Source organism: Pinus tabuliformis, chromosome 7, assembly GCF_031772625.1.
Source record: "Pinus tabuliformis cultivar Carrire ecotype Pingquan chromosome 7, CPIR1, whole genome shotgun sequence".
Taxonomy (NCBI): Eukaryota; Viridiplantae; Streptophyta; class Pinopsida; order Pinales; family Pinaceae; genus Pinus; species Pinus tabuliformis.
In genome coordinates, this window is record NC_142293.1 from 556,412,887 (window position 1) to 556,431,590 (window position 18,704).

The window sequence follows — 18,704 nt, forward strand, 5'->3', positions numbered from 1 at the left end:
ATGGGTATTTTTTAATTCAAAGAAATAAGGGTTGAGCCCATGTGATGATCCAGTGACACTATTGTACTACTCTAAAATATTTCTAAAGATAATCAAAGGATTCTAACTTCATTCTTAACAACTTATGTGTTCATGTGAGTTTTTTTTTATCCATTTATGTTTTTCATCGTATATTCAAGGTAACATAGGAGTTAGGGTAAGGTTAAGTTAAGTATTAAATTCCATTAAAGATCATTGCAAAGTTATCATCTTTATGGAGATTAACTAATTGAACAGTTTGTTTAAATTAGTTCCTCTGTATCTTTAAATTGTTGCCTTCTATCATCTCTTGAATATATTATGTTTGGCTATGGATTTTTTGTGCACGCATAAATCGTATTTAACTAATTATGTATTCAATATGAATGTTTGATGATTAGATATCTTCTCATTTTCAACTTTGAAAACCAACTATAGATTTATACCGTTATGATTGAAAATCAACCCTTTTAAATTTCTCAGAAATATTTTGATTTTACAAGTGTTAAAGGTTAATGCATTGGTCATACAACTCAATTAAAACCCTTACTTATATGCTTTGGCACAATTCCTCAGCCTAGAAATTTCTACAAAGATACAACAACAGAAACACATGTCAACAACACCAATGGATATCATCAACCCCTTTTCTCATGTAATGAGGTCAAGAACCCTGATAGTCAAAGCATAGTATGAGGCACAACATGAAAACCTCCAAGCAGACCTTGATGGCAACAATAGATGGCTGAAGTAAACAAGAGAAAATATATTCCCCCCTTTACATATGCCATCTCCAAAATCAAATCCAAACTACAATGAGTTGCTTTCACTGCAAACAATGCTTCCTTGCCACAAATACAAGCACCATATGGACCAAGACTTCACATGACCATGATTATATGACATGTAACATTGTACATACATGGTTATAGTAGTGACATAAGACCTCATACATGACTATAACATAACCTCTTGACTCGTGATTAAATGATCCAATGATAGTACAACATAATTACATTGCTCCATGAGCATTTACATAGATATATCAATGAAATGCATAGTTGTTATAATCATATCCTTTGGACGAATGACTAAAAAATTTGACATAATATAGTTTTTACTGTAGAAATTAGGTTGTATATTTGAAACTTCTCATGAAGTTTTAATAAAAATCACAAGACACAAACCTACTCTACTGCTCTGCGGACATTAATTCGCAATTTAGAACAAAAATCTCAGACATGCAAGAATAAATAACACACACGAACCAAGTATTTTAATCCAGGAAAATCAATCTTCAAAAAACCCCAATGCCTTCTTGCATTAATCAAATGAATAGAGATTTATTACAATTTCTTTGCTCAACTGAGCTCATCCTGCAAGTGCACAATCTATCTCTTTTTTCATTGAAGGCCTCTGACCCAAACATAGTCAAAATTTTCCTTGGATTGAGCTCTTATTTCCTTGCATCATTCCTTGAGGAATTAGCCCCTATTATTTAGGAAATTCCTCTAACTGAATTGTGCAATTCCTTAGGCTGATCATTTGACTCCATGCAACACCTATACACTCAAGACTAGTCTACAACTATTATTACACTACCTTGGAATCTCCACCTCAACTAGGTAATTCAAATTATCTGTATGCACTAGCTATTTTGGGCTGATTGATCAGTTAATTGGATGATCAATGAGTTTGACTGAAGTCCCACTGCTTAACTAACCTTCCACTAGTTCCTCCAACAGTTCGAACTAGTTTAACTAAAAACAACCTTAGACAACTGACCTTGACTGATAAAAATTAGCAATCACACATGAAAAATTGATTTGTAACTCCTCTAACTCAAATTTACTGAGTAAACTAGGTGACATAAGCCATGTTACATAATTTAACATCATCCAAGTTTTCTACTGATGTGGAAATTTAAATTTTCTCAATTTAATCAAGGCAAAATCAAATTGAGAATTTATCGCTGCATTTTTCAACACTCCCTCGTAGCAAGAAAGGGATTATCAACCATCCCTATCCTGCACCTGTGGAAATCAAACTTTCCTCTTGACAAGGCCTTAATCAAAATGTCAGCATCTTGTTCTTCTTTTGGATTGTACTGCAAGAACATTATCTACCTCTGCACACAATCCTGGAAATGGTGATACCAAATATCTATATGTTTGGATAAATCATGAAAAAACAGTATTTTCATAGAGCTTGATGCAACTCTGATTATCATAGTAGATCACAATTGGGTCCATCATCTGAGTAAATAATCAAATAATTATTTTTCTCATCTAGATCACCTCACATGTTTCTTGACTTACAACCATGTATTCTACTTTTGTCGATCTTAGTGCCACATATCTTTTCTTTATGTTGTACTGTCACATAGAATAAGTCGATCTTGCTGACAAGATAGACCTTCCTAGAATCTAAAGAAGACCTAATGACAAGCAAACCAACCAGACACTATCTTTCTCTAAATATGCTTTTATAAATAATGGCAAACAAGTGTTTTTAGGGCCTACCTTAGGTCCAACGCAAGTTTGTCGATGCCCTTGCTCCTTCGATCCAAATGAGCTCCTTTGTTGCGAATCTGCAAACACAAACAAGGCAAACAAATTAAATAGCACCTGAAAAGCCAATATCATAAAACATATTTAACATGAAAGTCAAGGAGTCCATGAAACAAATAACATGAGAGACTTGTTGAGAAAAATGAGTTTGATTATATTAATTCAAAAGAAGAAGAACTTTACAACCTGTGCCTTGACGCTGTACAAGCTCCTCCCAGGGTCCAGCAAGAAGTCTCCTCTACTTTGACAAGTTTCACTCACTCCCCAGTGAAGCCAAAAAGGTATGTGATCTCTCCTCTTAAGCTTAACTAGGAAGTATTAATTTCACCAGCATTTACGCTTAAAAATGTTCAGCTTCTAACCTCTCCAGCAACCAGCCCAATGCCTGAATTTATAGTGCAATGGAGGGAGGTTACTAGGTCCTCCTTCAAAGGGATAAAGCCCTCCTTCAAAGGGATAGCTCCTCTCATCAAGTGATTAGCTCCTTCTCTTTTGGGATGCATGAACCACCTAAGAGCGGAAAATCCACATCAAAATTCCTTCTAGAATCATCTAGAATTAACCCAAAGTGAGTTTTTTAGAATAAACTTGCGCCTTTTTGACTTTCACAGGGGTCCGCACCCACACCTTTAGGGACAGAGCGGCCAGGTCCGTAGTTTTTGTAAACAGAAGGTGCGGGATCGCAGGTAATAGTGAGAGAAAGTGCGGAACCAGAGTTTCATTGATTTTCAATGTCTTTCTCCCATTTTCAAAGCTTGACTTGAAGAGCTGAGGTCTGAGACTTGCTTAGGAGGACAGTACAAGTGATGATAGACCCATACTGACTGCAAATAATCATGGTGACGATATTTTTTTGTAACAAATTGCCCCCTAAAGTGCGAAGTCTGTAGTAGATGAGGATTTCATTTATCATTTAGGAAGAGTGAAGTACTTTATCATTTCGAGGATCATCTTGTGGAGAGCCCGGTTGGAACCTGTAAAAACATTCAATGCAAGATATATATATGAGATCATATCATCGCTGATGTAGGCATTCCCATACTCAGATCAAAACTGACTAGAAAACTAACTACTGCTCTGATACAGGAATGATCTTGTAAAACATCACAAGTATAGACTCATGTGGACACACTATGGACGCAACCATCTGTTTATGAATAGTCCATAATATAATGAATACAAAATTCCTCACAGCCTGGATTGTGGAAACTAGATCCAGGGTCTTCATTTCTACTTCCCGAAACAGTACGATTCTATCCATGCGAATGAATGTGTTGACGTCGAACATGGTAGAAACCACTTGATTACCAGTTAATGATGTAAACTATTAACAAGTGTGAGAGAAACCACCAGTGATGTCAATGGCTCTCAAAGTACCCAGTACAATCCATGAGATGCGAATAAATGTGTTGATGTCGAACATGTCACAGAATCCTTTGATCGAAGGTCAATGATGCAACTTGTCGTCAAAGGCGAGAAACCTGCCATTGAGGCATGCAGATCTCAAGGTACTGACGATTTCTAGATCATCTTTCTAGATAATGAGCTGAAGTCGATAGAAAGCAATCCGTTGTAGGGAAGCCCACAACACGAAATCATAGATCAAGTCGAAGAAATTTAGTTGGAAGGACTGACTGAGGGATGGTCAAGATGGATGACAAATATTTTGCAGATGAATGGCTTATTGGCAGTGACCTCTTGAACACATAACGACACAACAGATGGTTTGGTGACAATTGACCCAAAGTTAATACCCAGAAACTGGCTGAAGACTTTCAATGTGGTTTGATCAACTGTTAGGCAAAGGATTTCCCAACCCAGGTGAATAAATGTGTTGTGTTCAAGAGTGGTTACAAAGTATGACAAACAGGCTCATTTTTCTCTCTTTTCCCCCACCATTTCTGGCAAGTACCTCTTTATTTTTGACAAGCTTGAGGAGGATAACATTTGCTTGATTATAATCTCATCCTTCGGATGAGTCCAACTTAGTTTAAATTCGAACCCTAAGAAGGAGTGATCCATTCCTGTTTGTAATTGAACAGGTCCTTTACTGTGAAATTTTAACGAGTCCAGTATAGGAGAAACTCGGTGTTTTTCAATTTTAGAGAGTTTGAAAAAACTTAAGAAAACTCCAGGGTTGACCTTTTTTGTAAATTTGTGTCTCCCAAGCCCGAAAAGGTATAAAATAATACTTGAGAGAACCGCTTGATCTTTTACGACCAAGGAGTACTTTTCGTCATTAGTGCCCTTGACCCGAAAAAGTAAAAAAGCGATCAACGACATGTCGTTTTATAACCAATATCGAATTTGAAATGACAAAAGTCCAGCAATCTTTTCATGTTTTTAAGGTCGGAAAAGAGCTGTAATTGGACCATCTTTTTAGTTCTGTTTTGACGAGTTTAAAAAGAAAAACTCAGCAATCGTTTCATGTTTTAGGAGTCAGAAAAGAGCTTAAAGGTGACTCTAAGGTTTCACTTTTTCGTAAGCTTTAACGAGTTCGAAAAAATGATAAAAATGTACTCATGGTTTTCACTTTTTCGTAAGTTTTAATGAGTTCGAAAAAGGGATAAAAATGTACTCGTATGGTTGACTTTCAATTTAATTTATGAGTAGGAAAAGACGGAAAGAACTCGGCATTTTCATTTGTTTTACGAGAATGAAAGATAGCAAAATAATCTTTGGATTTTCATGAGTTTAACGAGTCTTGAAAATAATTGAAATTGACTCGAGATAGGTTTCATTTTTACAAAAGCTTGAAACAAAGAAAAACTATGCTTCAAAGTAGTTTCATTTTTACACAAGCTTGAAACAGAGAGAAAACTATGCTTGACACCCCCTAGGCATAATTGCTAGAGTGCATGCCCCCCAGCTTCATTTCATTCAACTAGGTGGATGAAATGAAGGTTCACTTACGAGATCATTTGAAAGACTCGACCTAAAATTGTAAGAAAATTATGCAAAAAACTAAAATAACTAACCTAAATATACAACTTAACATTTATGAGATCTAGTCAAACTCTCGACTCAATTAGAGGAGGATTTGTTTCATTTTTTAACGAGCTTGACACAGGAAAAGAACTATGCTCGGATTCGGTTTCATGTTTACAAAAGCTTGAAACGAAAAACTATGCTTGTTATAAGTTCGCATGCCCCCAGCATAACAACGCAAAACAAGGTACATGCCCCCAAGCTTCATTGCATTCAACCAGGTGGATGGAATGAAGCTTTACTTTCAAGATCTTGAAAAGACTCGACTTGAAAAGGGAGTTGTTTCATTTTTTAATGAGGTTGGCACAGGAAAAGAACTGTCCTCAAAACCCTTGTTTCATTTTTTAAATGAGCTTGACACAAGATAAGGAACTATGCTCATGACTAGTCTCTACAATCTACCTATATATCCTAACATCTACCTGATTCATTTTTTAATGAGGTTGACTCAGTAACAGGAACTATACTCTAACACCCTGTCTCATTTTTTAACGAGGTTGACACAGGAACAAAACTATCCTCGCTTCTACTCTCTACAATCTACCTATATAACCTACCCTTGTTTCATTTTTAAAAGAGCTTGCCACAAGACAAGGAACTATGCTCAAGACTCCTTGTTTCATTTTTTAACGAGCTTGACACAAGACAAGGAACTATGCTCTAGAAGTTCGCATGCCCCGAGCATAATGATGCAAAGCGAGGTACATGCCTCCCAAGCTTCATTGAATTCAACCAGGTGGATGGAATGAAGGTTTACTTTCAAGATTTAACTTGAAAAGGGAGTTGTTTCATTTCTTAAGGAGGTTGACACAAGAAAAGGACTATCCACATACCTGATTCATTTTTTAACGAGGTTGACTCAGTAACAGGAACTTTCCTCTGACCAACTGATTCATTTTTTAACGAGGTTGACACAGGAAAAGAAATGTCCTCAGACCTGATTCATTGTTTAACGAGGTTGACTCAGTAACAGGAACTATCCTTGCGACAGCCTGTTTCATTTTTTAACAAGGTTGACACAGGAAAGAACTGTCCTCATACTCACTGATTCATTTTTTAACGAGGTCGACACAATAAAAGGAACTTTCCTCGAAACACCCTGTTTCATTTTTTAACGAGGTTGACACAGGAACAAAACTGTCCTCACGGCAGCCTGTTTCATTTTTTAACGAGGTTGATACAGGAAAAAACTGTCCTCATACTCATTGATTCATTTTTTAACGAGGTCGACACAGTAAAAGGAGCTTTCCTCAAAACACCCTGTTTCATTTTTTAACGAGGTTAACATAGGAACAAAATTGTCCTCACACAACTGATCATGGCTTCCAACTGGAAGAAAGACATGTCAATGGACACACCTTGATAATGGCTTCCAAAAGGTCTTCATTAGAAGGAAGAATAGTTCTTTGGAACGAACACATGTCAAGGGACTCAAAAGGGATAAGAACATTGTGTTCAAGTAATCCCATAGAGTTTTCCATGTCAATTACCAGATCTAAATCAAAGGAAGATGAGCAAATAATGAGAGGCTCACTTACATCGGTAACTGAAAACATGGGACCAATTGCCACATAATTAACCCGTGCCGGGGTAGATACCACTTGAGAATCAGGAACATTTAGGGCTGTCATATTATTGGTAGTTGAAACAAGACTAGGGAACGAAAGCTGGTATACAGTCACAATATTTCTATTGTGAGGGAAAGACATCACGCGAAAGAGTGTCGATACGATAGCTTTCATTGCATAAACATAGTCTCGCCCAAGGAGTAAATTGAAATCCAAGGGACCTCGAACTACCATAAGATCAATAAAGACAGTTTTACCTTCCAAGGTAATAGAAAACTTAGGAAGGATCCCTAAAGGTTCACTAATGGTTTTGTTAAAAGCTTTCAGATTCTGCGTAATAGGTGCAAGCTGAGGGGAACCCAAAGCTTTCCAAGCAATTGAGGATAAAATACTAATAGAAGCACCTTCATCTACCTGTGTGCGATGCATGTCCCTACCACCAACCTTGACAATGATTTGGAAAGGGATGGAGGAAGGAAGACGAGGTTCTCTCAATCTATTCCAATCAAAGGAAAAGACCTCAGTACTTGGAGGGGGTTCTAAAGAAACAGGTGAAATGCCCCCCGACGTAGAGGAATCTGATGTAACAAAAAGAACCTGAGCGGTATGAAGTTCACTCTCTAAAGGGAAAGTGGGATCGACTGAATGTGAAATTGAATTGACGACTTGATCAACTAATGGATCATCAACCTGAGTGACATGAGTTTCACTCTCCAATGGAAGAGTGTGAGCGACTGTACTTGAAATTAGATCAATCACTCCGTCAGTTGACGGTAGGTTGGGAGAAAGTTTATGGTAACTAGTTGGAAATTCTTGTTGTGGAATAGTAAGGTTTTTCCAACAATGTTGAGGCTTCATCCATGTGAGGGAAAATGTGAGTTTGATGACTCCCTTTGCATAACTTACAAGGAAACCTAACTTTACCCTTTTTCCCAAGAACCTGACTATCATTGGTTGATGGATCAATGGAAAATTGATGAGATTTTTCTGACCATACTTCCAAGACCTTTGGAATACCAGGACAATTGACAAGGAAGTGGTCACCCTTACAAAGCCTGCAAGGGTATTTTGGTTTACGATGCATGTCGGAGTTTTCCTCAACACAACTAACACTTACAGCCATGGTTGGTTGGGTGACTTCTTTCTTATCTTGCTTCTTCTTCTTCTTCTTCTTCCCTTTCTTCTTCTTCTTAGACACCTGGTTACTAGCGTCAAGGCTTTTACCAAGAGAAGAGGAAGAAATGGAGGAAGAAAAATTAGGTGAAGAAGGTAAAGGGTCAACAGAAGGTTGGTGATGTTGAGATGGTGAAATCTGTTGAGGTGAAGCATTCGGTTGAGGTGGAACAATTGGAGTATCTGGGGCCAACGAAGTTGAAAATAACCATATCGGTAAACCTATTGTAAATCCCAGTAATGACAAAGTAGCCATATAAGGAGGACCAACATTTCCAAAATAAGGAAAGGTACTAGGATTCTCGTTAAGAGGGGTTCCTTAGTCAGTAAATTCTGGAACACTTGCCATTATATTCAACTTCAGTGAATTTAAAACTAAAATTAACAATTCACAATTCACACCTAACAATTAAAATTCACAATTCACACCTATGGTCTCTAAAAGTAAAAACAAACAAATTAACACGCACTATCAAATCTAGGAGTCAAACCACACACAAACAGTAACTTTCTGTATTGGAAACACTAGTTAGTGATGAAATCCAACATCGCAGAATTCAATATAGAAATGGCGGTTGGAACAGTTACCCCGACAACCTGCTTAATGAATAGACTGGCACAAGTTCCTCCACTTAACCGTCTCGAGTGAAGAGAACCCCCCAGAAAATCCAAGTGAGTCTATCCGACGTCTGCTCCAGGTACAGTGGGATCTTCCCACCACTGTCACCTTAGGAAGAATCCTAAAGAATATGGTCACTAAGGTTACCAACGGAAACAAATATACTTGGGGAACAGTCTACGATCCAATACACACGCAAGGGCAGAGTAACAAGCTCAATCCCCTTGAAGGCTCCTTGACATAATCCAAGGTTTACCAATAAGTGACCCCAAGCTCCTCGACAATGGTCAATCCGAGGTTTACCGTTTTTAATACGTGAATATCTTCTATCATTCCCAATGAGGAAGGATTGATTACCTCACTGGTTCAGATATGATCTCGTGCTTCTCCTTTAAGAGGAGCTTTCCCAGAGCATAGATGTAACAATTGGAATTTCTTCCTACCGCAAGATCAACTATTTGTTTGTTTTACTGTCTTGGAGAGTTAACTAAAACCTATTCCAAGACACTAGCCTAAGATAGATTGGTGGAAAGAGCCCTAAAAATGTAAAAATTACTAGATGAATTTTAATTAAGCGCTGTGTTATTTAGGCTGTTATTACTCATAGGGGTAAATGGATACGAAACCAATGGTGTTATGACCCAACTCAAAACTGAATGCAATCGAATACGATAATGTAATCCTTTCAATTTGATGAATCCTAACTAAAGTAAGGAGAGAGTTTCCTTTCACTTCCAACAATGCAAGAAATTGATCACTAAGAGAAAATATAACAAATCCTCTAATGCACTAATTTCATCAAGAAAAACTAATGTAAATAAATTCCCAAACATTTTTTTTATTTTTGTATGTTAAGCATAAAAATATGTAAATTCAAATCAAAGAAAACTGATCTAAATCTACGATTGATTTTTCAGAATGTAAACTATGCAATTGTAATCTATGCACAATTCACTTGAAAACTATGCAAATGTAATCTATGCACATTTTTCATTCATATTCTGAAAATGAGAATTCTAATTATGAAAATGTGATCTATGCAAGAGAATTCTCAAACACAAGATGATTCTAATGTAATCTAAGAACCAATCAAGTGCAAGTCAAGAAAATTGGGTGAGAGTTCCAAAGTTCAAAAAATAAAAAACACTCAAAGGCGATTAACACTCATACACAATTTAGCTCCCCCCGGTGAATGAGGGGGAATTTTTTTTGCAAAAACAAAAGCAAAAAGATGCAAAATTGCGAAAAGACTGAGACAAACCTCCAAGTAATGACCAAAGGAAATCAAATTAAGAATTTCTCAAAAAATAGACTTAAAACACCCAATTGATAAAAGCTTAAAATGAGAATGCCAATGGAATTAACTTAAGGAAAGTTCTTAACAAGTCATATGCAGGTCTGGGCAGGGGATAACAACATTTACACAAAAACTAAACTGACTGAAAGAGAAAATCTTAAGTTTTTCAAAATTTTAGGAGGGTCCGCAGGCCCACCGTTCACACAGGTGTGGTACCTCTCTGTGCTAAAAGCAAAAGTGCGGATAGGTCCACACTGTGTCCCAAGCCAAGGGTGCGGTCCTCTCCCAAAGTTATGAAAAACAAAAAATAATCCTAGATCTACTAAATCTATCCAATTCCACACACAACAAGACAAAAACAAAAACAAAAACACAGTTTCTCAGGTCAAAGTAAAAACAAGGAAAAAATCAAGTCCCCAGTGGAGTCGCCATTTTGTCACATGGAATAAGTCGATCTTGCGGACAAGATAGACCTTCCTAGAATCTAAAGAAGACCTAATGACAAGCAAAGCAACCAGACATTATCTTTCTCTAAATATGCTTTTATAAACAATGACAAACAAGTGTTTTTAGGGCCTACCTTAGGTCCAACGCAAGTTTGTGGATGCCCTCGCTCCTTCGATCCAAATGAGCTCCTTTGTTGCGAATCTGCAAACACAAACAAGGCAAACAAATTAAATAGCACCTGAAAAGCCAATATCATAAAACATATTTAACATGAAAGTCAAGGAGTCCATGAAACAAATAACATGAGATACTTGTTGAGAAAAATGAGTTTGATTGTATTAATTCAAAAGAAGAATAACTTTACAACCTGTGCCTTGATGCTGTACAAGCTCCTCCCAGGGTCCAGCAAGAAGTCTCCTCTACTTTGACAAGTTTCACTCACTCCCCAATGAAGCCAAAAAGGTATGTGATCTCTCCTCTTAAGCTCAACTAGGAAGTATTAATTTCACCAGCATTTACCCTTAAAAATGTTCAGCTTCTAACCTCTCCAGCAACCAGCCCAATGCCTGAATTTATAGTGCAATGGAGGGAGGTTACTAGGTCCTCCTTCAAAGGGATAAAGCCCTCCTTCAAAGGGATAGCTCCTCTCATCAAGGGATTAGCTCCTTCTCTTTTTGGATGCATGAACCACCTAAGAGCGGTAAATTCACGTCAAAGTTCCTTCTAGAATCATCTGGAATTAACCCAAAGTGAGTTTTTTAGAATAAACTTGCACCTTTTTGACTTTCACAGGGGTCCGCACCCACACCTTTAGGACAGAGCGAGAACGTCCGCAGTTTTTGTAAACAAAAGGTGCGGGACTGCAGGTAATAGTGAGAGAAAGTGCGGAACTAGAGTTTCATTGATTTTCAATGTCTTTCTCCCATTTTCAAAGCTTGACTTGAAGAGCTGAGGTCTGAGACTTGCTTAGGAGGACAATACAAGTGATGATAGACCCATACTGACTGCAAATAATCATGGTGACGATATTTTTGTGTAACATGTACCATGAAACTATTGCAATCCAAACACTCAACATTCCACATAATGTACTCTTTCGGTCTAATTGAAACCCCACCCAATCTGCATCTGTGAAGACACATAACTTCACTCCCTCTGTCCTTCTGTATCATAGTCCAAATTGGGCAGTTCCTTCGAGGTACCATAGAACATGCTTAGCTACCCTCCAAAATAATTTGTTTGGCCTAACCATAGCTTGACTGAGCTTGTTGACTTCATAGCACATATTTGGTCATGTGTTCACAAGATACATTAGTGAACCCACCAACTTTTGGTAAATAGGACTATCCACTTCCTCACCTGAAGTGGCATCCTCTTTCCTCCAGTTGGTCGCTAGAGGTGTCTCCATTGGTTTGCAACTGTCCATGTGGAACCTTTGAAGTATCTAGTTGGCATACTTACCCTGAGAGACAAAAAATTCCCCTTCGCCTTTCCATACTTTCAATCCGAGGAAGTGGTGTATGAGACCCATGTCCTTCATTTCAAACTCTCTTTCAAGGTCCTCCTTGTAAAATCTAATCAACTGATCATCACCAGTTAAAATTAAATCATCAACATATAAGTGAATAATCAACAATTTACCTTCTACCAAGATATGATAGAGGTTTGCAACTGCTTCACTTTTGGTGAAGCCCAAACTAATGAGATAACTATGTTTCCTAGAGTACCAAGCACAAGGTGCTTGCTTGCGACCGTACAACACTCACTTGATTCTGCACACATGAGACTCCTGATCAAAAGTCTTAGAGCCTTCTAGTTGCTCGATGTACACCTCCTCCTAAATAACTCCATTGAGGAATATTGTTTTTACATCCATCTGATGGATCTTCCATCCCATCTATCCATCCAAAGAAATAATTGATCTAATGGATGAGTACCTTGTTACAGGATGAAAGGTCTCCTCATAGTCAATCCCCTTAACTTGAGAGTACCCCTTGGTTGGAAATCAGGCCTTGTACTTTTCTATGCTTCCGTCTAATGCATGCTTTACCTTGAAGATCCATCTCAAACCGACAACTAATTTGTTTGATGGTCTGGGGACCACTTCCCATACACCATACTTTACAATGGCTTCATATTCCTCCACCATTGAATCAACCCATAGGGGTTTCTATACTGTTTCCTCAATAGGATGGCTTAGTCTGTACAAGCTCAGTCATTATAGCCACGTAGCTAGTGTACCAATCTAGTGACTGTTGGAAATAATACTGAGAGGGGGGGTGAATCAGTATTATCAAGTCAATTATTTTTCATTTCATAATCATATTTGCATACGTTACTTCAGTTAGTGGAAACGGTGTATATACGCAACTGCAGTTAAGGAAACTCGCATACAACTTGCAAACTTAGAATTCAATTTATTCTTAAAATGTTGATCATTAATCTGTGTGTCAGAACCATATAAATAGTAACTAGGAACAGTAAAATAGAACAAACAGTCACACACAATAACACAAGATATAAGGTGGAAACCCAATGTGGGTGAAAACCACCTGTTGCAATTCGTCTCTATCTTCTTTCAATTAGAAACTTCTTTTTACAATGGATCTGTACTGGTGCAGTCTTATACCAGTACGTAGGCTTCTACCTGCAGAAGGCTACAACCTTCTCTCGTTTTCCAGCTTCTCCTGGAAGGGAGCTACAACCCCCTTAGCTCTTGTACTAGTTGATGTACTAGTACATAGGTGCTGACCTATAGAAGGCTACAACCTTTTCTTTTCTTCCAGGGACCACATTTCATAAATTTTTAGACTGGATCCATCAATGACAATAATCAAACATCAAACACTTCTGCATCAACCAATCTCCTTTGCTTCCATCAAAAATGAATCAAACAATTACTTCTCTAAATGTTGTAACCAGAATACATTAACAGTGACCAGAAACCAATCCTGAACCTAGAACACTACAACAATAAACAGAAGTAGCTAAAACATATTTCATGAGAGGTACACTACTTCAATATGTATAACATGCTTGCATACATTGTTGTATTAAGGCCAACCTGCGTATACGCTATGTTAACAATGTGTATACGCGCCTTTGCTTCGTTGAACCTGCGTACATATCTATAAAAGATAATCTTACCCTTTTCAGTTATTCAGACATTAGTAATACTCAGATCATCAGATTTATAGATCAAGTCACGTGCCAAATATAATAGATCAAATCACACAAAGATACTTCTCTTCAAGCCTTAAGATCTTGACCCATCAATAGAACTTATATTTCTACTTGCGCTCAGGTTCCTCCTTGATTCAGATCCAGCTATGCGCCATAACCCAATTCTAGATCTTACTCTTCATAAGATATTCAATGCTTGAGTGAATTCCTTTGCCTAATGATCTCCTTCCCTTTTTATAGTCTTAGGCCTTGCTACATACCATGGTCCAAAACCATAGTTGATCAATACCATGGACCTGATACCTGGGTTTAACACTTCGGATGAGATACCATGGTTCAAAACCATAGGTTCAAATACCAAGGACTAAATACCATGGACCAAAAAATACGTTTTCCCACATTTACGCGCTTTTCCTTGCATGAAAGTGCATGCATATGCATATGCGCCTTTTTATCGACGAACCCGTGTGTATACACGACTTGGTTAAGAGGAACCTGCATATATCTCTTTTTCCTTCATTCTGAGAGCTTGAATTGTGATCTATCATTTGAGTGAGTTGCCATCAAGGACAACACCTGTGTCATAGCGCCAAACCTGTGTCATAATGCCAACGATCTCCCCCTTTAGACTTGATGGAAACCCCAAGTCACTCATAGTCATTCTCCCCCTTTGTCATCAAGGGCAGAGGGTTATGCTCCCCCTCAGTACATGCTGAAATCTCTACTCTGCTATGCTGTCCATGCTCCCCCTGACTATAGGCAAGGTCTGTAAGAAGATGTTTTGCAAGACGAAACATGACTTTATAGATCATAAATGACCTTCCTATCACCAAATACTCATACATACATCCATCTCCCAACCAAGTGGGGATACACCAAAAGTTTACACATGATAAAACAAGAACATTAGATCATCCATCCCAGGCATAGTGGGGAAACCAACATAGGCCGTTACATGACCTTGAAAATACATGACATAGAGACTAAATATCTAAGACAAGACTATGATAGTCATTAGCAACTAACATCGGCAGCATCTGTCAATCATCATCAAGACTAGCAACCATGATCTTCCTCTACACGTGTTCCACGTGAAAGAAAATGAACCAAAGATCTTTTAAGATAATGCCAACAATGCATTATTAGAAGTATATGCTCCCCCTGAAGCTGTGCCAGATGGTCTTTGTCAGACCCATATCAGACTCTTTTCATCTGAGTCTAGCCCCACAGATTGTCTTCAAACCATAATATACACGACTGTCTACAGACACCTGCGTATGTACGTGGATATACTTCATGAAACTCGCGTACAACCACTGTTTTCTGAAACAGATAATTTCAATAGCAAGATGATGCATCAAATACTCCCAGCTTTTGTATGAGGTATTGAAATGTCTCCCTGGGCAGTGGTTTGGTGAATATATCAGCAACTTGTTCCTTGGAGGGGACATACTCTAGTTTGACCCTTTGTTCAAGCACTTGTTCTCGGAGAAAATTATATTTGATAGGTATGTGCTTGGTCTTCGAATGCATGACTTGATTCTTTGAAATACTGATTGCACTTGTATTATCACAAAAAATGGAGATAGGTGGAGTACAAGTGATTTGAATGTATTGCAATGTTTGCATCATCCAAAGGAGTTCTGTGCAGCAAGATGTAGCAACCACATATTCTGCTTCAACTATAGATAATGCAATTGAACTTTGTTTCTTGCTGAACCAAGATACTAATCTGGAACCCATAAAGAATGCACCACCACTAGTGCTTTTTCTGTCATCCACGCTTCCTGCCCAATCTGCATCTTTATATGCATGAAGTGTAAGATCTGTATCTCTAGGATACCATAAGCCATAATTTTGAGTTCCTTGAAGATACTTGAAAATTATTTTGATTGCCTGAAGATGAGTTTCCTTTGGATTTTCCTGAAATCTTTCGACTATTCCAACTGCATGCATGATGTCTGGTCGGGTACCTGTTAGATAGAGCAGACTTCTAATCATTGATCTATAGGTTGGTTGATGCACTGCTGCTGATTCATCATTTGCGTTGAGGCTACATCCTATTACCATAGGGGTACATACTAGTTCTGAATCCTCCATCCCATATTTCTTCAAGATTTGCTTGAGGTACTTGGTTTGTGATAGAAAAATACCGTCTTTGTTTTGTTGGACTTGTAAACCAAGAAAATATGTGAGCTCACCAAGTAAGGACATTTCAAATTCTTTCTGCATCACCAAAGCAAAGTTTTGACTCATTATTTCTTCATTGCTACCAAAGATGATATCATCAACATACATAACAAGTATTAGAAATTTATCATTGTCAATTTTTATATATAGATTGCTATCTGTTGATCCCTTTGAAAAACCTTGTTGATGGAGATATTTGTCCAACTGAAAATACCAAGCCCTTGGAGCCTGTTTAAGGCCATAGAGAGCCTTTTTGAGTCTGCATACAAGTTTTGGATCATTTCCAACGATGAATCCATTTGGTTGCTCAATGTACACTTCTTCTTCTAAGTCTCCATTTAGAAAAGCAAAGTTCACATCCATTTGATATACTTTGAACTCCTGAAAGCTAGAAAGAGCTAGGAACATTCTTATGGCATCAAGTCTAGCAACTGGAGCAAAAGTTTCTTCAAAGTCTATGCCTTCTTTTTGAGCATACCCTTTACAAACAAGTCTGGTCTTGTTTCTAATAACATCTCCATTCTCATTCAACTTGTTTTTGAATATCCATTTTTTCCATATGACATTCTTATCATTTGGTCTAGGAACCAACTCCCATGTGTTATTCTTTTCAGTCTGCTCAAGTTCTTCATTCATGGCCTTGACCTAGCATTCATCTTTGCATGCTTCACTTACATTTCATGGTTCAGTGGAGGAGAGCAATGCTAGATAGCTTGAAGCTTCTGAAATAGTTCTTCTTGTTTGTACACCTGCCTCTTTCTGCCCCAAAATTTGAGTCTCTGGATGATTCTTCTGGACATACCTGGATGGAATCTTTTCTTCTAACCTTATCTGTTCTTCTGGTGCCTCACGGGTTTCTTCTTCATCATTAATCTGATTTGATGTTGAAGGATAGTCCTCATCATCTTCAAAATCTTCGGATTTTACCTGCCTTGGATTGTTTCCCTCCTCATCAACCACTACATCAATACTTTCAACAATTTTTCTCAGTCTTTTATTGTAACACTTATATCCTTTGCTTTGAGGAGAGTAACCAAGGAGAATGCCTTCATCTACTCTAGGTTCAAACTTGCCAAGGTTTTCATCAGTCCTTTTGAGGTAACATTTGCTTCAAAAAAATTTGAAGTATTTTACTGTAGGAGTCTTACCATACTAGAGTCCATGAGGAGTTTGAGCGCTATTCACCTAGACGTTTGTCTTGTTGAGAATAGTAATGGCAGCAAATGTAGCTTCACCCCAGAAGGTTACAGGAGTTCCAGACTCATCAAGAATAGCACGAGCCATTTGTTGAATTGTTCTGTTCATCCTTTCTACTACTCCATTTTGCTGAGGAGTCTTTGGAGTAGAGAATTCCCTTCTTATTCCATGTTCTTCACAGAAATAAAAAAATTCATTTGAGGTAAAGTCCCCTCCTTGATCAGACCTGAGGCATTTGATTCTGTGATCTGATTCATTTTCAACCAAGGCTTTGAATGCTTTAAACTTTTTGAAAGCTTCGTCTTTATGCTTCAGAAGTCCTATCCAACACATCCTAGAAAATTCGTCAATGAACAATATGAATTATTCTTCTCCTCGAGGTGACATTTTCTTGGATGGACCATATACATCTGTATGGACAAATTCAAGTGGCTTACTTGCTGATCCTTCCTTCTCAGTGTTAAGAAATTTACTGCATAACATAAATAATTACTGAGAGGAATAAATATAAAAATAACCAGCAACAACCATAAACACAAATGTTTATCTGGGAAAACCCCAAATCCGGGGAAAAACCCAACCTAATAAGATCTCATTAGCATTGGCCAAAACCCTGGCCAATTTGACCAAGTGAGCCTTCACCGCTCACCTCCAGGTCTTGCATTACAATAAAGTCCTTCCAACGTTTTATAAGCTTCATTACATATAATACCACGGGCAGAATACTATGGGTGCACAATATCATGTGCCCCAAAACCATCACTGTTTAACCTGGTCAACTTTGACTCTATCCCGACTTAAGTTTACCTAAAAATTCCCCCCTTAAACTTGACTTGGGGTTCCTTGACTAACTCCAGCCAAACCTGGTAAGTGAGACAATCCCACTCACTCTAGCCCATACCCCCCTCAGAGTTTTTACCCAGGGTATTGTTAACCCGACATCCCCCCTATCACCTAGGTCTAACCCAGACTTTACCAGTGATCACCAAGGGGTACACATGCCTTACCAGGTCTTATAGTAGTATGCCCATTTACATGCAATAATTTTGACTTCATTAATTTTTTATTTTTTTTGTTTATTGCTGCTGCAATTCTGATCCATCCTCTCTCAATTTGATTTGCTCAAAAACTTCTATCAAACCGCCCCAACTGCGAGCCCGACGAGAACCTCGTAGATTCCAGCACCGGTGGCCTCACATAGAAAAACGAACAATTCTCGAAGCAGCATGAACAATTTTCTTCTACTGACCTTCTTTAAATAGCCGCATGAATCCCGAACAATTCGTCAGCATGTTCCAAACCGGTAAATATCGCAAATGCACTGTGATCCCTGGCAGTTATGACACTATATTCCACACATTCTCCTCAAGGTTCTTCCGTGTACGATTGTTCCACCATTATTTTCAAACCCATATCTGTAAAAATCTGCATTGATCTCATCAGGCCATATAAAC